Genomic DNA, 23,036 nt, shown 5'->3' with positions numbered 1-23,036 from the left:
TCAAGTCTCTTTAACTCCAGATGGAGATTTAAGTCCTCTGTGGAAAGGTTGAACTGTCCATTTCTGAGAGTTGTACATCTCAAATACCAGTCTGGTTGTCTTTCTGGTTGCTGGTCTGTGATGCAGCTGTGACTAAGTGACTAAGACTGCAATCATCTCTGCTTTAGTCAGGTTGGCATGCACTGGCTCCTTGTCAGCTTGCCATACTCCTCTGCTGACATCCTTGCCTTCTCTCTCTGACTAGCTAAGCTAACAAAAAAAAAATATTGTGATATGAAACTCTGAATGTTCACTGTGTGGCTGATTGAGAGTAGAAACACCTTCTTTAATGACCACTGTTTACAGGCTACAGGAATTCAGTATCCACATCACTGAATCCCAATATGTGGATATCCCACCACTGCAAACCAATATAATGTGATACCCCACCACTGGCCCAGTAATCAAAGATCCTCAATCCTCACCACTAGCACAAGTGGGGGACATACACTAGGAGGATGATGTGTCACACACAGTATTTCCAGATGCAGCTCCCTGCTTCAAATGTAATTTCCCTTAAGAGAACACAGAGACCACAGACAGTCCGGGGCTGGTCTCTCCCTCTTTCTCCAGATCCCCAATAAGACTCCCCACTGGCACAGCTATAGAGTTGAGATCTCAGCTGAGTGACCAAGCCAAGACCTCCAGCACCCTCACTATCCAACCAGTGCTTTCTGTCCCTGTCCAAATAGCTGACACACATGCACACTGAGGCTTGATTTATACACAGACACACACACCTGGGAAAGGCTGGCACAGGTTTACTAGCTATGCCCCCTTCTTCCCAGGCTATAAGGTAGTTTCAACTGCCACCAGTCAACTCCTTATCAGCTACTTTAAGGCCCTTAATGAAGGGTGCTCAAATTACTGTGTAATGTTACTGTTAATACAAATGGTAGTTTGACCAAAAGCAAGGCTATTAGGAGTGGCCCACAGTGTCGCCAAATAAATATGCAAGTACTCTCAGAACTTTAATATATCTAGACAGATCAGCCACAATGAAAGGTTTAAATATATTTAATAATAAATAATAAAAGAACAAGAAACTATTCAGTATATAATCACAATAACATCAGAGTTCAAACTCTCAGGAAATATTTAAAACAATATTGCAGGACAGTCTTAAATAAATAAAGAAAAACATCTAACTTAAACGTTACTATATTCCTGACTAACTTACAGAGCAAGCAAGGCAGAAGTGGTGAGTGGGTCTTCCAACTGATGTTGTCAGGTCAAAGAAAATATAGGATACCCAGTCTCTCTCAGAGACTTCTTAAATTAATATCTCAAACATTGCTGCTGGTAGAGCTTGCAGAGTGACATAATTTCTTGTCATCTGACTCTATCCCAGGTAACACCCCCCCCCCCATTGATGCAGCTGGTAGCATTTAGCATCTACCTGTAAAAATATATAGACAAGGGCTTTTCTTAGATCTAAGGCAGATCCTGGAAGTCATAAAACAATAAACACTTCCAAGACAATACAAAAAACTTCTAGTTCTAGACATTGTGTCTGTTACTGCACTGAAACTGAAAGATAACATACTTTTTATTACTTGGCCATAAAGTCATTTAATTTAAGCTATTTTTCTGAAGTTACCCTCTTGTGTTTCAGTTTCCATTGTTAAAATATGTACATCTAAACGGTTACAATAGTGCATGTACATTTCTGTTCTATTCCAATAGGGCATGCTGTGGTTACATTTTAGCTTAGTACCTTACAAAATATCTCTATAGCACACGTCTGTACAAACCATCTTATAAGACATACAGTTCTAACACATTTGTAACACAAGCATATGAGTAATATTGATATTCACAAATGACATATAATTATTTACAAAATTCCTGATACTGGGGCTGGCAGTGTCTCCTTTTGTGACATCCATTTATTCCTACACATTTGTATCATTGCTCACAACTGTATGTAATTTTATTTTTTGTTCACTGTGCATAGCTCAGGAGGGACAGCTTTGCTCAAAGCTGGGTTGATGATGTATATCTCAGTGAGAGCATCTGCAAACTGACATGGGGCAATGACACCACAGCTGCAGAAGATGACAAGAAAAAAAGGCAATGCATAAAATAATAGGAGCAAAAAAAATGGTAGCTCTAAACAATAACTCTCAGTAGTGTTACTAAGTAGTGTAAGGAGTCTGGATAGGAAGATGGGGGGAGTTATGGTCAATAATGCAAGAAGGAAGGGTGGACATTGCTCCCCTAGCAAAAACATATGCCAGTCACAAGATGGGGTAGACCATTGTAGGTTGTTCAGAAATGACAAGATGGAAGTGGACTACTAATCTGCATAACTCCTCCCCATCTTCCTCCTAGTGTTCTCTCCTGTCTATCTTATGAATCTGGGCATCTTGGGGCAATGTAGCAATTGCCGCATGTACACAGACAACCTTCTCCTCCTACCACCCAACACCACAACCTGTGAGAAATGCACTTATCTAGCCAAACTGGAGGTAAAGCTCTCTCCAACCAAGACTGAACTTGACAGTCAAGAGGAGAAGGTAAACACTTGCACCACACCACACTCATCACATAGTCCCACTAAACATACACCACCAAAATGCACACATAGAAACACAAAAACATTCACAGAGGCTCTCAATAATAATCTGCTCAAGCAACAGAGACCTCCAAAGCAGAAACGCAAGCAACCTCCACCCCCCCAACATAACCCAAATGACAGACAGCCCACAGACTCAGTGTGCCAATAAACCACAGCCCATAAGGCAAAACAACGTACCCAACACACTAGTCATAGGTGACTCTATAGTCAGGCACACCGATGTCCCACTCACCAGGCTAAACAAGGAGAAGGTTACTGTCAGCTGCCTGTCAGGTGCCAGGATCTGCCACATAACCCATGCACTCAGGTTACTCCACAACAAGTACAAATATGACTCTGTCATTGTCCATGTTGGTGTGAACGACCTGAGACATACCTCCCTGGACTACATGAAAATAGACATGGAAGAGCTCTCCGATCTTGTAGCCCAGGCAGCTATGACCCTAGCCCTGAGTAGCATCCTGCCATCGCCCAGAATGATACCGCAGTACAAGGACAAAATTATTGACTTCAACAATTGGCTAAGCTTCTGGTGTCATTCTAAGGGGATCCAGTATCTTGTCTGCCTGGGATGACATGGTCGACAGACCACGATGCTTTGCCAGAGATGGCCTGCACCTGTCACCCCTGGGATTCCAGATACTGGCTAAGGGTCTTGCCGCCCCTATAGTGCCTTTTTTAGGCAAGGTTCAAATGACAAATTCACCACCGTAACAGGAACAGGCAAGCAAAAACTGAGGGTAATGCTACTCAATGCTAGAAGTCTAAATCTCAAAATGCACTCACTCGGGGCACTCCTTAAAATGGATAACATCGATATCTGTGCAGTGACTGAGAACCTGGTTCAAGGCTCTAGAGAGCACCCCTGCATTACCAGGCTATAACTCATACCACAGTTTTCGGCTATCTAATCTGGACCAGAACTCTAAAGGCAGAGGTTTTTCCATATTCATTAAGGATATCCACACCTCCAGGCTAGTTGCGCAGCATAATGCATCCGAGGTTATCCAAGTGCTACTAACGCTGGGCAAAACTGCAATCCAAATTGTAGCTTGCTACAGATCCCCCACCATGCCCCAGTATTCCCACTCCTCTTTTCTTGATATACTGGAAAATATTACACCCTAATAATGGGCAATTTCAACTACCCCACCATTAACTGAGAAAACTACTCATGTATCAACGTCTTCACTCAACGCTTTCTGGAATTCATAAATTCCAATGCTCTGGATCAACTTATTCACACCTCCACCAGGGGCAACAATATCCTATACCTAGTCATTACCAACATGAGTGACTGGTGTTCCACACCTGAAGTCAACTCCTCATTGGTCAGATCCAATCATACGCTAATCACCCTAGATATCCGGATCCCACCACCACCCACCATTAAGGAAAACACAGACATTTTTTTTTCCAAAGCTAACTTCATGCTTCTTAAGACAGAAGTGGTGAACTTCATGACACCCATGCAGATGGACAATGCAGTTATGACTGCTGAATCCTACACAAATGCACTCTATAAGCACTTAAATGAGTGCATGGATCATGCTATCCCAAACAGAACCAAGACGCTATCCTCCAAAAAAAGAAGCCAATCTGGTGGTCCCCTGTCATCTACAACAGAAGGAAGAAACTGTTGCAAAAGAGAGTAAAATCCCATGAGTGGAGGAGCTCCCTGGTCAGCCTCAGCAAGAAGCTGAGATCCCTTATAAGATCCTCCAAAGCTAGCTACAAAAACAAAATCACCACTGATTCTAAGGGCAACCACAAAGCATTTTATAGCTATGTCAAGAATCTCAATGGCAACACCCAGATCTGCTCTGAGTTACAGCACAACAGCACGAAAATTACAGCACCAACTTAATATTGCCAACATCCTGGCAGATAGATTCAGTGCTAACTTTACCCCTCTCTCACCCCTAAAGGGCCCATATCTATACAGGAAGAATGCATAGTCCCTGTAATCACATCTATGCAGGTAAAAGCTGCACTCTCTAAAGCCAAAAACACAGCATCCATGGGACTGGACAACATCCCAGGCTGCGTTTTACATGAACTTCATAATGAACTGGCTCCCCACCTAAGCACCATGTTCAATCATAGTCTCACATCAGGCTTTGTGCCCACTGAATGGTGGACAGCAACAGTTATCCCACTCCACAAAGAGGGAGCCACCACTGATCCTGGGAACTATCCCCCTGTTAGCCTGACAAGCCTGGTCTGCAAGGCCATGGAACGTATCATCATGGAACTCATAAACAAAGACATTGGTAACCTCTAAACTCTGGGCCCCACACAGTTCAGGTTTGTGAAAGGCAGATCATGCCTTCTAAACCTGATTGACTTATTTGAGGCAGTCACCAAAGCCGTAGACAAGGGTAAGGTGGTTCACACAGCCTATCTCGACCTCGTTGAGGCTTTTGACACCATCCCCCATTCTGGAATTATAGCTAAACTCACTAAACTAGGTATAAATCCCTAGGTCACAAGATGGGTTGCCAACTGGCTCACTTACAGAACCCCCACTGTAAAAGTTGCAGACTCCAAATCTGACTTCAAACCAGTGACAAGTGGAGTACCACAGGGTTCAGTCCTGGGACCTCTCTTGTTTGGTATCTACTTCTCTGAAGTACAGGCTAACATAGAAGGCCTCTGGCTAATGACGTTCACAGATGACTGCAAACTAGGAGTCATAGTCGAGTCCCCAAATGATGTGGACATCCCACAGAAGGGCCTCACTGAGACAGATGCCTGGTGTCAGAGGCATGGCTTCAAGCTCAATGCCAAAAAAGTGCATTATCATCCCCTTTGGTAAAAACTCTGTACCCATGAACTGCCACATAAACAGCAGTCTGCTTAACACCAAATGTGTTATAAGAGACCTTAGGACCCAGGTGGACAGTAGTTTCTCCTTTGATAATTCCCCTCTACTTGGCACTCATTAGACCCATTATAGAGTACAACGCCTCTTTTGGAATGTACCTCACAAGACATCTGCAGCAGCTGGAGAGACCACAGAAGTACCTCACAAAGAGGATTACTGGCCTAAAACAGATGCCCTACACTAACCATCTCAAAAAACTCCAGCTTTACTCTGTAGCATATCGCCTACTCCAAGTAGCTCTCTGTCTAACATATAAAGCTATGTTAAACCCAGAGCTGTTGGACATGCTACACCTAAAGAAATCCCAATCCCTCCGAGCTATATGCTCTAGGGACCTAAACATTGTCACCACAATAAGCAGGACATGCTGGAGGGATAGATTCCTGACCCAGAGACTTCCTATACTCTGGAACAAGCTACCCATCTATGTCAAGCAGAGTTCCTCATTAGCACTCTTCAAGAAAAATCTTGATGAGTGGATGGGAAATAGGAAATACACCCCGGGGATCACTTCTGTGGCTCTGCTCGACAGGGGCACAGAAAATTAACTTTCTTGGTTGGCATAAGCCAGGGAACCTTGTTGGCTAGGCTTACTTAGACCCTTGGGCTGCTAGCCTAGTACCTACCTATGAATCTATGAACCTATGTGGGATTTTAGAGGGACTGGTTAAAATAAGCTTAAAAAGAGGGTCAGAGCTGAGTCACAGTATTGGGGATGAATTGAGGGAGTTAACAAGCTATGACAGTGGGTCACTGGGGGCATTACTCAGTGATATACAGGGGTATTATGTTGTATTTGTTTACCAAAATTAGGCATACAGTAAAAGATATTCTGTACATCTCAGCACTGTATATTTTTCTGTATGTCCTATACTTACAGTGCTTTCATTGTAATGGAAAAATAACAAGGGCCACTGATTTAAAAGGACCATACACAGTTACAAATTAGTTTGTTCAGAGTTACTCAAAACACTGCAAAACAGATACTGTGCATTTCAATATCTCAAGAAAAATCACAGCCCTGAGATGCAGTAAGAATCTATAAATACCTCACAGTTCTTAATGAAAAAAATATGTATCCTTTCAATCATGTGCTGGAATGGACACATCAAAAGCTAGTTGCTTTATTTAGAGGAAAACGATAACTAACTCCTTTAATCTTTAACAAAGATTGTTGTGGCACAAATTTTGCTAATTTCTAAACTCACTTAAGGATTACTGCTTCTTGGTAATACTAGAGATGATATGCCATCAAAACTAAATTGCAAGATTCACAAAGATGTGTAGCATACTGGCCATCACTGCGGGTCTCTGAATAAGTTCACATGGCTTAAGCTGGGTGATAGAATGCCACTTTCACAAATATAGTTTAAAGACAGACTGCTGCATAAATTGCTGTGTCCCAAACTAAGCTTTTCTAGTAAGCTAGAACCAGCCTAAAAGACCTCATAGGTCATTTAGTGCCAGCTTACTAAATGTAACCAAACTAGTATTGGGAGACTGGCGTCTCTATCTACAAATTAAATGGTGTAGTTGGGATAGTAAAAATGCATTAGAGGACATTTCTTAACTCTCAGCAGAAGGGAGTAATGGAAAGGATAGCTGTTTATTTGGGCCCTGGCCTGGGTAATATCCAACCCCCTCTTACTTAGAACTGCTGGAACTAACTGGCCTCTTAATTATTGCTGCTGCTGCTGAAAAGGTCTTTTATTGTGAAAAGGAAGTCTGAGTACATGTATTTGGATAGTGTTTATATCACGCTATCGAAAGATGAAAATAGCGAATGCTATTTCATCGAACCTAAAATATCTAAACTACATAATATCGAACATTCAGAACAGAGAATGTTTTCCTTGGGAAAAAAATTTGCTATTCCGAAACACATACACACAACACAAGCACACCTCAAAAACATCAATCTACACACATACACTTATAATCCTACAACTAAATCTACACTAAACTGTATATACACTACTATCTATCCACTTACCTTAACCCAAACCCTAACCCTAAGGTCCGTCACTATCGCACACTCACCTAACCCGCGCCCTAACCCTAACTCACTTAACCCGTGTCCTAACCCTAATTCACTTAACCCGTGCCCTAACCCTAACTCACCTAACCCGCGCCCTAATCCTAACAACCACACAATCGCACACTTACCTGAACCCGACCCGTAAATTTCCACCACAGCACTGAAAATAGCAAAGCCACAGAACCAGCCAACCGAATTCTTTCCCTAGGAAAGAATTCGGTATTCTGCAGCTTCGCTATTTTTAGCGTTCTCTCAAAATGGGTCAATATTAGAACATTTGAAGTTTTAAAACTTCGATGTTCTGATATACATCCTCATTAAACACTGTTTGCTTTTACCTTCTCATTACATTTTTTGGATCAGGAAGTCAGTTTTCTGACCAAAACGCAGTCTTGCAAAATAGGATGGACTCATTTTATTCAAAAGATTTTGAGGGCAGAGCTGTTCATTTAAAACTGTTGCCCTCCTTATCGTGGCCACTAATGAGGATGATGATGTTCACTTAAAACAGGTACAAACAGCATCAGAGGTACACTTAAACACACCAGAAGAAATATCATATCTTTTTTTTGTAATTTTCTTCAGACGTCCATTTTTATAATTCAAGCTGAGACTGCTCATTGATATCACTTAGATATTTAACAGTGCCAACATTTCTGGTAATTCAAACGATTGCAAGATTGCACAAATCAGCTTTCTTGGGACCTTGTCGTATGCTTTCTCCAAGTATAAGAATATCCTGTTGGACGTTTTCCTCATCTCTAGCTTCTTTTTGACTCTCTGTCTCACTGCAAACATTGAGTCAGTAGTGCTGCATCCTGCTCATTTTTCATCTTACTTTCTGCTTCTCAGCAAATCTGTTCAGTCACCATCTCCAGCATTTTCATGCAATGTGACGGGAGTCTGATATCTCTATACTGTCCACAGTTGTGAACGTCCCATTTGTTCTTGTACACTGGCAATATAATGCTTATTCTCCAGTCATTTGGAATATACTTTTATCTTCATACTGCTATGAGCACCGTCTGGAGCCTTGTCTTCCTTGGTTTACCCAAAATCTTGAACATATCTGCTGTGACCTCATCTGAGCCTGCTGCTTTCCCCTGACTTCATTTTCCTTAGTTCTGTTCTTACTTCCTCTAGGGTGGGCTCTTCTTCATCTTTCATAGTAGGCTAACTTGTTTTTTGCTATTGCAACTGCTGTCCTAGCTAACCATTTGAAATCCTGGAAACACTGGTAAAATTAGTGAGGATTTGTACAATGACCCAGTGATACAAGTATGAATAGTGTTTGAACCCACAAGAGATGCCCATGGGAAAAGGTGTGCATCAGGGTTCAGCTTTGAGTCCATTGCTATTCTGACTGCTGATGGACAACATTAGCAAACATTTCAGAGGGGCCAGATCAAAAAAGATGTTGTATGCATATGATATGGCATTACAAGCAGACTCTGACCAAGAACTTCAACAAATGATAGGAGAATGGAATGCAAAACTAAAGACACATGGGATGAAATTGAATACAGTAAGACAGTTTTCATGGCAATAAATGGGGGAATCAGCAGAAGTTGAGCATTGAAATACAAGGGAATCAATGGAACAGGTAACTGCTTCAAGTATCTGGCAGGGGTGCTTTAACTCTTAGAATCCAATGAGACTTCTTCAGACTGAAGTAATTTAATTGTAAGAGATGAAAGCACTTACTGAAGGTATTGTGTTTTATTAAAGTGTTTTTCTATCAGCTTTATTATTTATTTCCAGTTATGTTTGTGATTTGCTCACTTATTTATTACGTATCTGGCAGGGGTGGCTGAGAAGGAAGTCTGAATGAAGAGGCTGAGGCCAAAGCTAGAATCAGGGGGGTTGCAAACAACTGGCACAGAGTCTCAGGGGTAGTGTATGACAGACGAATGCCATAGAAGCTGAAAAGCAAGGTGTCAAAACAGTGGTGTAACCGGTACTACTGTATGGTGCAGAAACCTAAGCAGTAAATGCAGAGCAGTTGAAAAAGCTTGAGGCGATGCAGATGAAGTACAACAGGCATGTAGTAGGATGCACACTATAGGATAGATGAAGACATGAGAATAAATAAGCAGAAGCAAAATAGCTCCAATTGCAAAGAATATCAAGGAGAAAAGATTACGGTGGTTCAGGAACATGTATGGGAAAGTAGAAGACAAGGTGATGAAGAAGATTTGGGAGAGACAGGAAGAAAGCATGAGAAAACTATGGTGTTTAGCAAAGAGATGAATGGATTGTGTGAGAGAAAACCTGGCAAAGTCGGGCATGACTGTTGAAGAAGGTAGGAGAGTGGTATTGAATCGAGAGAGATTGCAGCAGTTAATGTGACATCCTGATCCCATGTAGAAAAAATAGGAAAAAGGGGGTTGTTGATGATGATGATTTAACAGTGTAAGAACATTATTAGTTCCCTAAAACAGTGAAATTTAGGGTGTAAAGTATTTACCAATGTGTCATAGCATTTACTGATTTTCTTAAAGTATAATAGAAGACATCAATCAAAATATATCAAAAGAAAATTATATAATAGTTAATTTACTTAGAAGATGCCCTATACAGTTTGTCTGAATTCTTAATGGGAGATGCATCATGTAATAAAAAACTTACCAAAACACCAGAGACTTCCAAAACACAAGACTGCTACAGCTAACACAGTTCCCACAGCACCCATGACACATAGTAACACCAATGTCTCACTTCCAAGCCCATAAAGCATAACACTCAAAAAACAAATATTCTTGTCACTGGGGACTCTATAGTGAGACACACAGATGTCCCACTCACCAGGCTGGACAAGGAGAAAGTCACAGTCAGCTGCCTGTCTAGTGCCAGGATTTGTCAGATCACGCATGCGCTCAGGTCTCTCAGCAACAAATATCATTATGCCTTTGTCATAGTTTATGTTGGACTGAACAACCTGAGATCTACCTCACTGGACTATATGAAGTGAGACATGATTGAGATCTCTGAGTATGTGTCCCAGGCAGTTATGTCCCTAGCCTTGAGCAGCATACTGCCCTCACCTAGAATGATGCCACAGTATAAACAAAAATGATTGATTTCAATAACTGGCTTGGTTTTTGGTGTCAGTCAAAGGGGATCCAGTTCCTGCCAGCCTGGGCAGCCATGGCTGACAAACCTCGCTGCTTTGCCAGAGATGGTTTGCGCCTGGCACCTCTAGGCATTCAGCTGCTGGGAAAGACTGTTGCCTCCCCGGTAGTGCTATTTTAGGCAAGGTCTCGAAAACAAATTTCCCGAAGTGAAAATTGCCAATCATAACAAAATAAGGGTCATGCTGCTAAACACTAGGAGCTTAAACCAAAAACTGCACACCCTGGAAGCACTTCAATCATTGGAAGATGTAAATGTCTGTGCTGTCACAGAAACCTGATTCAAGGCCTCAGAGAGTACCCCGGCCTTGCAAGGCTACAATGCCTTCCACACCTTCAGACTTCTAAGTTCAGGTTATGGTGGTTAAGAACCTCATTCAAATCATAACCAGTTATAGATCCCCCTCCATGGGTCATGATGAGTATAAAGCCTACTTGACCAAACTGTAGACAATCCAAATATTATTGAACCCTCTGGTTATGGGGATTTCAATTATACCACCATCAAATGGGAACCTATGCTAGCCTTAACACACTAGCTCAAAAGTTCCTTGACTTTGTTAACTCAAATGCCCTGGAACAAATTGTTCATACCCCGACAAGAGGATCATACATACTAGATCTGGTCCTCACTAACATGTCAAACGTATGCACTGCCACAACTGTTGGACCTTCATTAGTTAAATCTGACCACAAATCAGTCACCCTTGAGCTGGCACTAACACCAGAACTCACAAAGGGCAAAATCAGGCTAAAAGAACTTCACCAAGGCAAACTATACCATTCTAGGTGACGGAATAAATGCATTCCAGGCCTCACCCCCAGCTGGAAGTAGTAACTACACCAAAGCTTACACTAACGTACTGTACAATCACTTGCATAAGTGTATAGATTTGGCTGTACCAGAAAGAATCAAAAACAGAGCCTCAAGTAAAAACAAGTCACCATGGCGGACATCCAGCATCAACAAACTTTACAATAAATGCTAAAAGTTGCTGTCCAAGAAAAATAGACGAGGCCCCAACAATGGAAAAGCACCCTCCTCAGCCTCAACAGGCAAATAAGACAACTTGTCAAATCCTCTAAGGGCTTGTTTGTGAAAAACTTAGAAAGCACAGACAAGGATAACCATAAAGTCTTTTACAGCTATTCACGTAGCCTAAAAGGTAGGACCCAAGCATGTGCAGAACTAGTGACCAATGGTATCACACACACACACACACTGACTCCACAGAGATAGCACATCAGCTAGTAGATAGGTTTGGTGAAAATTATACTTCGTTATCCCCTCCAAACTTATCAGAAACCTTCCTCCAAACTTCCACCTCACCCTACATATCTGAAGAGCAGGTCATAAAAGCCTTGTCCAAGGTAAAAAGCACAGCCTCTATGGGAACAAACGGCATCCCAGGCTGTCTTCTAAAAAGGCTAAAACATGAACTAGCATCACCATTAAGTACCCTTTTCAATCATAGCCTATCCACAGACTTTGTTGCTGTGGAATGGAGAACAGCAACAGTTATTCCTCTCCACAAATGTGGCCTAGCAACAGACCCAGGGAATTACAGACCCATAACCTGACCAGCATCATCTGTAAGGCCTTGGAACGTATCATTATGGACTTCATAAATAAAGATATAGGCAAACTCCAAACCCTGGATCCTACCCAATTCAGCTTCGTCAAGGCAGATCCTGCCTGTTAAATCTGGTGGATTTCTTCGAAAATGTAACCAGGGCCATTGATGAGGGCATGTCTATGCACACTGCATACCTCGACTTGACAAAGATTTTCAACACAATCCCACACTCGGGTATTACCGATAAACTTAGCAAACTGAATATAAACCCCTTTGTTGTAATATCAGTTGCCAACTGGCTCACAAACCAGACACACACTATCAAAGTGGTGACTCCACATCACCCAAAAGACCTGTTACCAGTGGGGTGCCACAGGAGTCAGTGCTGTGTCCCGTACTGTTTGGTATGTACTTCTCAGAAGTTCAGGTCAAAAGTAAGGGGTTGTGGCTGACCAAGTCTGCAGAAGACTGCAAACTGGGTGCAATTATTGAATCCCCAAATTATGTCATTATACTCCAGGAGGGTCTTACATAGACCAACGACTGGTGTCTTAGTTACGGTCTGAAACTGAATGCAAAGAAATGCGTCATCATTCCCTTCGGCACAAACAGTGTTCCTTCACAGTACCAAATCAACAACAATACCCTAAGTACCCACAAAGTGGTGAGGGACCTAGGATCACAAGTTGACTGCGACCACCATATGTCTGTTGTAGTAATGAAGGCTTTCTATGTAGCACACTTGATTAGTAAAGGCATTGCCTTGACAGCAAAAGAGGTTATAACCCCTCTATACTTAGCACTAATCTGGCCCATAATTGAGTATAATGCCCCATTTGGCATGTACTGTAGAAAGCACCTGTAGCAACTGTAGAGACCTCAGAGGTTTCTAACAAAGAAGATCAAGAGACTCCAGCAAATGCCTTACATAGACCGACTAAAGCCCTGTCACTATACTCTGTATCATGTAGACTTCTTAGGGGAGATTTATGCCTGGCTTACAGATAAATCTCTGTCCCAAACCTAATGAACTTGCTGCACATCCATAAGTCAAATGGGACTAGAGCTACCCATTTCAGGGACCTAAATATGGCCTGTGACTTAAATAGGACATGCTGGAGGGACAGATTTATCTCCCAGTGACTGCCACATCTTTGGAACAGGCTACCAATTCATGTGAAACAGAGCACCTCTATGACACTGTTCAAGAGGAACCTGGATAAGTGGATACCGCAACAAAAATTCTTACTAAAGATAACACCCACAATTATCCTGGACATTGGCAGTCATTACAAATGTAATCTTGGGTATTAACTAGCATTTCTATGGATTTACATTGGGATGAAATGACTAGGCTTGAAATGACGTCCGGGTCATTAGCCTAGTAATCTCTTATGATCCTATGATCTGAAATGAAAAAATAACGAGAACAATTGGTACTAGAAAATTTTAATATATTAAAGTTAGTGCTTTCGTAAAGACAGATGCCAATACTTCATCAGACAAATATTAAATGGTAAAACAAGGCTTATATAGGCTCTTAACAAGCAGTCACATGGTACTATTCAACTGAGTGAAAAGTGATCCTAAACACATTCAAAAACTCATTCATGAAATAAACAAATCAGAAGATATCCCAAAGTATATAAGGCACAACCAAATTAAGCACAAACTATGCAACGTACTTATTAAAACAGGAACTAGAAGGACTTTATACATTAATATATATATATATATATATATATATATATATATATATATATATATATATATATATATATATATTTGCACACTACATAAGTAATATATGTAAAAATACTGTTGGATGAAAATCATCTCATTAAACATCTTAGTTTCAAAATGCAGGCTATGGAACATATATCATTCAGACCTGGATATCTAAAAGCATCAGATATGAGCTGCCAAAATAACTCTTTCTGCTCAAGCCATAAAGATAATGGTACCCCTCTTATATGGACACCAATTTGATCTATAACTATAAATACAAAACTGTGATCCCGATTATTAGACACATGTTTTGCAAGGGCATTCTCAGTTTTGTTGTTCCGAATGGCATATTGATGCTCATACATACGTTCCTTAAGTCTCCTGTCGGTTTTACCTATATAAAAAATGTATAAGAGTTACACTTAGTCAAATAATTTCTTTAGAATTACAATTGTACCCGTCATTGCAAATCTGTAAGACTCATGAATGTGTGTAAGAAAATATCAGAATGGAACAGTAATATTAGTATAGTTGTGGTAGTCTCTGTGCACTCCTCAAAAGCATTCATAATGCTTTGCCATTAACTGTAATGTATCATCAAAAGACATACAAAGAAACTCAGATTTTCCATTTTTTTTCAGAGTAAATACTGGTAAACCTTGAATATGAACTATATGAGTATTGGCAAACCACAGGAGTTCCATAGAATGTGGTATTCTAGGACAAGGTACTCATTCACTGCAACTTGCAGCTTGCTACAGTTAAACTACCACTCAGTGCATCAAATGTGACCACAAATGCAGTATCACAATTCATGAATGTATGCAGGCACTGGAATGCCACACCATCATCAACATCTGCTAATTATGCCTCCTGACTGCTTGTGATCAGGGCAACCACACTTTTTGCTCCATCATAGTTATGGCTCAGCTGTCTGCTTACTTTACTGAATGTTCTGTTCATAGAATCTGCTTTAATTTTCCACATACACACACACACACACACACACACACACACACACACACACACATATATATATATATATATATATATATATATATATATATATATATATATATAAAGATGCCTGATTGTTACTTCAAATGCATAGTTCTTAACGTTATCACAATTTATTATCATGAAGAGTAACTGAATAATCATAAGTGATATATATATATATATATATATATATATATATATATATATATATATATATATATATCTGTATCTATCTATGTCTATACAAACAGTAGGGAAAACCAGTTGTACAGGAACGATAACAGCATATAACATACCTATATCATATCTATATCTATATATGTGAGTGTGTGTCTCTCTCTCTCTCTCTCTCTCTCTCTCTCTATATATATATATATATATATGGGTCTACTTCATATGATCGACAGACCATTTGATCGAAATTCATTTGGTCAACAGCTCATTTCGTCGACAACCAGTAGGCACTTAACAGGGATTTGCCCCCCTCCCCAATGTTGTGCTACCCTGGAGTTGTTATATAGAAAGAGAGATATAAGTGCACTAAATAATTATAAATAAATCATGGCACAGGCCAGAAATTACCTTTAAAATCATGTGTATAATTCCTGTATTTCTCACAAAAATGAATTTTCATTTTTTTTTAATACCATAAATGCATATCGCTGGACATACCCTGAGGAGAACTGCTCTAATTTTTATTATGTTTTGGAATAATTCCAACATATCCTCATTTATTTCAGGGACAAAGGTTTCGAGGAACATGAGAGAATGTCCTTTAAAAATTTTTTATGTAATATTGTCAGCCAAATTGTAGTCAAAAAAAAACGTTAAAGCTGATTCAAGAGTTTCTATAACATTTTTTGAAGAAACTGAAGAAATAGCCTTAGTTCCTTCTCTTTTTTCATTTGTAGTTAAATTTGCTTTGGAAATCATGGAGAACAAGGAAATATCATAGAATAGTTACATTACCTTTTTTTTTTTAAACAGTAAACAAATTTATTAAATTGTCACGACATAGGCAATCAGATATTTATAGAAATGAAATCAAACCATATTGACATATTTTCAGTTGCAAACATTATACATCAAGTATAATCTGTCCAGTCATTGTCATCCAAACATTACAAATCTCATTGAATTCCTGCCTTCCCTAGAATTATTACCTTTCTACGATAAAATTGGTACTGTCTCAGACAATAATTTTTAAGTCAGACTACATTATGGTCATACCTCTTGACAACTGAGCATTAAGAATCAAAGAATTGGCCTTTGAAGAACCATAGCAGGGGATCCAAAAGAGGAGAACGTTCCTAGTTTTCCAAGTGGAATGCTTTCATATAGTGACTCCTTATTATTACTCTGATGAACGTTTGTGACACTTATTGTAGTAGTTCAATAAAATATGTTCCCTTAAACAGGTCTAATTTCATGGTGGACATCGATGAGCCTAGGAGGAAGAAGGCTAAATATGAGAGTCAGAAATTATAGTTGTATGTCTAAATCATGGTAGCTGAGAAGTATGAATATGGTAGTTAGCCACAATACAATAAAAGTGAATAATCTTTCAGAGAAGATTGGCATTTTAACTGTATCACAGCAAGAATCTGATAGTCCTCATAACGCATGCTTTTGCTTTCAATTAAAGGGGTTCTTATCAATTTCTGAACATTCCAGAAGCTGGACTATCTTTATATACATATATATGTGCATGTGTGTGGTTATATCTGTGTGTGTCCACCATACTATTGCATGCTAATACTTCCACTATTCAGACAAGTTATGTCTGAATGTGCAATGGGGTCTTAGCGATCAGTTTATAAAAGGATACTATTTCCTTTCGAAAATTTTCTCTTCAGTTCTGTCAGTTTTTCATTATTGGTTGTTCTTGTGACAATTTTTCATCATGTTGATTTTTAAAATGCTGGCACTGATCACTTGTGGTTCATTGTTTCTGTGTCTCGATGAAAGAGCTCGCTTATGAAGTTTCACAACATATTTTATGTTAATAAAAGCTTATTGGTGATGTAAAGGAAGATAAGTATATATATATATATATATATATATATATATATATATATATATATATATATATATATATTTATATGTATCATCTCCAAGTGGCAGTGTTTCTTTTGTGGGAAACTATGGTACAGTGGGGGATGGGAATCTGCCCTTTTTCAGCCTTTGTGGTGTAATAGATTAGATAGATAGATAGATAGATAGATAGATAGATAGATAGATAGATAGATAGAAAGAAAGAAAGAAATATATCAGGAGGATGTGGAGGGTTTACAGTGGAGCTTGCCCTCCTGAAAAACTCTTGTTTTTGTAGTATTAGATGATTTTTGCTTGTGGCAGTACATGCTCAGTTTTACAGTTTGATGTACTGTTTTTCTTTATTTTTGCATTTAGTTTTTGTATGACCAAATGGCAAAAACACATTTATAAATATAAATATATATATATATATATATATATATATATATATATATATATATATATATATATATATATATATATCTATGTCAGATGATAAAGTTTTCAGAAACTTGAAATTCATATGGACAAGACCATATGATCCGGTTTCCGAAAACTCGAACATAAAAAAAACTCCCACAAAAATCTACTTTTTTTACAATTATGAGTGGGATGGGGGTAAGAACCACTGCCCCCCCACACCCCCTGCAAATTATATATACCAACTCCGAGATTGCACTACAGTGACAAAAACGGTAAATTTCCTGATCCTCTCTATACCTTGATCTCCATCCAAAAGCTTAGAGTTTTCAAAAACTCAATTATATGGTGTCGACCATATGAATTTTGAGTTTCTAAAAACTAAATTATTAAATATTTAATATTTATTATCTATTTTATTGACATATATTGACTAGGTCAGAAACCCATTTTCAGTGGAGGCCTGAGGAGTAAAGCTCTATATAAAGTACAGACATTTTACAAGTTGCAGTTATTTTACACATTACATTCAATTCTATTACAGAAAAATAATGTTTAACTTAAAACATTATTACATACAGTTGTAGACACAGTAAAAGTTAATATGTAAATAGAGTGACAGTTTACAGTTAGTCTGTCAAGGATACAAGGTAGAATTATATTTGAAGAAGGTAAGTAAATCATTTTAGATAAGTTGTTAGTTTGTGGAGTTTCAGAGAGTGAAGGTTTAAGTGTAGAAGACAGAGGGATTGTGATGGTTAAGAACAGTAGCATAGAGAGAGATGTTAAGAGGGTAGGTATATCAGTACAATAAATATGTAGTTTTAGATGTAGTGTTTGTAAGAGAGGAGGAATAGGATGATAGGTAGTGAGTTAGGGGAAGAGAGTGGGAGATAAAAGTGGTGAGGGGGTGGTGGGAGGAGGGGAAAAAGAAAACAGGTAGTATGAGCTTAGTAGTTAAGAGAGAAGAGTATAGTATGTAAGACTTTGGGAGAGAAACAGGAACAGATGTGAGTGTTAAGATAATGATTTTTAGAGTGAGTTTGAAGTTCTTAAATGAATCAATGATACTGATATTCAAGGGCAGGGTATTCCACAGTTTCCCAATGGCAAAAGAGTACAGGTTTTGACCAGCTCTTTTTTTAGGCTTATATACGACTAAAATCTGTTTATTATTGGAGTGGAGACTTCTGGTTGTCCAATACTAAGATATTGGGGAAAATCTAGCCAATTTAATTATTTCAGGGCTACATATATGTACATATATGTATATTTATACATCTATGTGTGTATATATATATATATATATATATATATATATATATATATATATATAAAGCCATGCAAAAAATATCCCATACTCAAAAATGTAATATTCTAAGGTTGTATTGGGCCAATGGCTTCCTTACAAACAAACTAGTTTCACTTACCAAGTGTCATTAGTGTAATCTACAAACATATAAGAAATATCTATTTTTATAATCTCTGAGCCAGGTCATACAATCACTTTGCCACAATCTTTATAAACTTTCTAAAGTTTACAAAAATTTCAAAAATAAAACATCTTAGAATCAGTTCCAAACAAGCTAAAAAGAAAAAAGAAGAAAGAACACTAAGTATAACCCTATTTGATATAAACAGTTCATGTCATGCCAGGGTCACATTTTTAATACTGTTTACAGGAATGTGATTTTTTTTTTTGGCTTAAAGAATGGCTTTTTCTAATGGGAGTGCATAGGATTGATCTGGATTTGTTTTTACATGTTTTCACTTGATGTGGATCTAATGCATGTACTTTGGTGAGTCTGTTGATTGGATAGGTGTGTTTAATAATTCAGTTTTTTTTTTTTTACTTTTGAAAGTTTCAGTAAGCTTAAAGTTTATTGAAAGTAATGACAAAGCAGTCATGTGACCTGATTCAGAGGTTATAAAACCAGATATTTCTGATTTCTTTGTAAATTCCACTGATGACATTTAATTTGTGAAACCAGTTTTGTATGTTAGGAAGCCCAATAAAACTGTATAAGCTTCATTTTTTGAGTGCTGGATATTTTTGCTTGGATTTATATATTTCCTCCAAACATATCTTTTGAAAACATTTGCACCATTTCTGTTTCTTGTCTCTCTTTTGTGTGTGTGTGTGTGTGTGTGTGTGTGTGTGTGTGTGTGTGTGTGTGTGTGTGTGTGTGTTTTGTTTATATATATATATATATATATATATATATATAGCACTATGTAATATGTGGGTGGGGGGTCTGGTATTTGATACATGAAGTATCTTGCATTGTAACTTTAGGGAATGAGTTACAAACTAAGTTTTGTAATTCTTCAGTGTAATCTGTTTCACGAATCATCAAACAAAAACAAAGACAAAACCTACATATATTACATTTATTCTTCTTTTTTGTGTTTTAATGTTAGTGTTTCTGCACTACATTACTTTCCTAATTCATATTTCCTAGGACATTGGGTATTTTTCATACATTTTTGAGAATGGAGATGCACATGGGTGGCTTTGTACTAGAATTCCGAGGCAATTTTTATTCATTTTTTATTATAGCATCAGCTCTTAGTTCATAGGTTCATAGGTAGGTACTAGGCTATCTGCCCAAAGGTATTTATAAGCCTAGCTGGAATGTGTTGGCTTTCGCCTCCCCCTTAGATTAGTTCCCTGTGCCTCTGTCCAGCAGAGCCAATTAAGTGATCCCAGGGGTAAACTTTCTGTTTCCCATCCACTCGTAAAGGTTTCTCTTGAAGAGTGTTAGTGAGGAGCTCTGCCTAATGTAGATTGGAATATTGTTCCAGAGCATGGGAAGTCTCTGGGACAGGAATCTATCATTCCAGCATGTCCTATTTATTGTTGTGGTGAGGTTTAGATCCCTAGAGAGTGTGGCTCGAGGGGATATGGTTTTCTTTAGGTGGAGCATGTCCATCAATTCTGGGTTGGACATGGCCTTGTATGTCAGGCAGAGATCACCTCTGAGTAGGTGGTATGCAACCGAGCAGCTGGAGTTTCTTCAGTCGAGCTGCATAGGGCATCTGTTTGAGGCCAGTGATCCTCTTGGTGAGGTACTTCTGTGATCTTTCCAGCTGTTGCAGGTGTCTTGTAAGGTACATCCCAAATGGTGTACTCTATGATGGGTCTGATGAGTGATGCGTAGAGGGGCACAATGACCTCTTTTGATCTGGATGCAAACTCTTTTGTGATTAGGTGGGCCACAAGGATTTTCTAACCACTTTGGCAATGTGATTATCAAAGGAGAGATTACTATCTACTTGGGTCCCCAGATCCCTTATTACGTCTTCCATATTTAGGGGGCTACCACCTATGTCGTAGTTTGTGGATACTTTGTTTTTTCCAAAGGGGATGACTATGCACTTTTTGGCATTTAGCTTGAGGCCATGGTTTTGACACCAGGTATCTGTCTCAGTGAGACCCTTTTGGAGGATGTCTGTGTCAGCCGGAGAGTCAATTATAGCTTCTAGTTTGCAGTCGTCTGCGAACCTGGTCAGCCATAGTCCTCCTGTGCATGCCTGTACCTCTGAGAAGTATATGCTGAATAGGAGGGGTCCTAGGACTGAGCCCTGAGGAACACCACTTATAACCAGTTTAGAGTCAGACCTAGCTCCTGCAACTCTTACTATGTGGGTTCTGTCCATGAGCCAGTTGGCAACCCATCTCGTGACGTAGGGGTTTATGCTCAGGCTGATGAGCTTGTCTATAATACCAGAATGGGGAATGGTGTTGAAGGCCTTTGCAAGGTCCTAGGTAGGCTGTGTGGACCACCTTTCCCTCGTCTATAGCCTTGGTAACTGTCTCATAGACGTCCTCCAGGTTTAGGAGGCATGATCTGCCCTTAATAAAGCCGAACTGGGTAGGGTCCAGTGTTTGGAGGTTCCCAGTGTCTCTGTTAATGAGATCCATGATGATGCGCTCCATGGCCTTGCAGACCAAGCTAGTCAGGTTTATAGAGCGATAGTTCCTGGGGTCTGTTGTGGCTCCACCTTTGTGTAGCAGAATAACCGTTGCTGTGCACCACTCTATGGGCATGTAGCCTGTGGAGAGGCTGAGTCTGAACAGTGTGTTTAGATGAGGGGTTAGTTCATCTTTGAGCTCGTGTAGGATGCAGCCTGGGACACCGTCCAGTCCCATTGATGCTGTGTTTTTGGCTTTGGAGAGGGCTGTTTTAACCTGATTTCAAGGGCACTACATTCTTCTGGTATGATTATGGGTCCTTTTGAGGGTGAGAGGGGGGTGACGTTTGCACTGAACCTGTCTGTCAGGATGTTGGCGATATCAGTTGGTTCAGTGTATTTTGTGCCATTCTGTACTAACTCCGAGCAGATCTGAGAATTGCCACTTAGATTCTTGATATAGCTAAAGAATGCCTTGTGGTTATCTTTGGAGTCCTTGGCAATTTTTCTTTCGAAGCTAGCCTTGGATGATTTTATGAGGGGTTGTAGTTTCTTGCTGATACTGATTAGGGATGTCTTCCCCTCTTTGGATTTTACTCTTTTCTGTACTAGTTTCCTCCTTCTGTTGTATAGCTTGTTTATGGCAGGGGTCCACCAGACTGGTTTCCTTTTCTTGGAGGAGTGGGTCTTGGTTTTGCTTGGGATAGTACGATCCATGTATTCTTGTAGGTGCCCGTAGAGTGCATTAGTAAAGGATTTTGCAGCTTGGGCAGTGTTATCCTTTAGCATCGGGGATTTGAAACTTTCCACCTTGGTCTTAAGTAACGTGAAGTTTGCTTTTAAAAAGTTTTTCACGGTGGTTTCTTTGACTGGGGATGGGGGCAGAATATGGAAATCCAGAGTGATTAGTTTATGGTCAGATCTAACCTGCGAGGAGTTGACCTCTGGTGTGGAACACCGGTTGCCCATGTTGGTGATGACCAGGTCCAATATGTTGTCACCTCTGGTGGGGGTGTTGACCAGTTGATCCAGGGCATTTGAGTTTATAAATTCTAGGAAATGTTGGGCAAGGGAGTTAGTACTTGAGTAGTTCTCCCAGTTAATGTTTGGGTAATTGAAATTGAAATCACCCAATATCAGGGTGGTGTAGTGAGGGATATATTAGAATACTTTATTTTTATAGTTCTGTTGTTTTCTAGTTATTTTAAGTTCTTAAAATCTGATATGTTTTGCTACAAAATCAGATTCATTTTGCTGGTAATGATATTTTTATGGCTGTCTAGTTGTGGTTACTGTTTCATTTTATTTTTTCTTTTACCGATTTACCATTTCTTTTTCAAATATGAACAAGTTTAGTTTCTAGGGTGTTGATTTAAGTGGACATTGTTGGTTTGCAGGTTTTATATCTATATTATGTACACAGTGTGAGAAGTTATATTTCTTCTTTCTACTGAAGTTTATGCAGTCCACATTTTATTATATTCTTTAAATTTTATTTTTTTAATATAGTAAGTACAGATATGGGGATTGTTTTATGTAGGTTGCAATATTTTAGGGGCATACAAGTCTGCTCTTTCTGTGTGCATTGTATGATGTTTTGCTTTTGTTTTTAGGGAGCAGAGTAAATATGGCAGATTTATAGGAACTTGAATAGCAACAGTGATGTATCAAGGATGTGTTAAAC

General features: G+C 39.2%; 1 protein-coding gene across 1 annotated transcript in view; it reads left to right on the top strand.

The window, feature by feature from the left end:
* The window catches only part of RETREG1 (reticulophagy regulator 1), a 1,271,534-nt gene that overhangs the window by 961,407 nt on the left and 287,091 nt on the right, over positions 1 to 23,036 (top strand). The window lies entirely within an intron of this gene.

This window comes from Protopterus annectens, chromosome 3.part0 (assembly GCF_019279795.1).
Source record: "Protopterus annectens isolate FY-2018-M chromosome 3.part0, PAN1.0, whole genome shotgun sequence".
Taxonomy (NCBI): domain Eukaryota; kingdom Metazoa; phylum Chordata; order Ceratodontiformes; family Protopteridae; genus Protopterus; species Protopterus annectens.
Note: the sequence above shows the minus strand (reverse complement) of the source record. Positions and strands in the feature narration are given on the sequence as shown.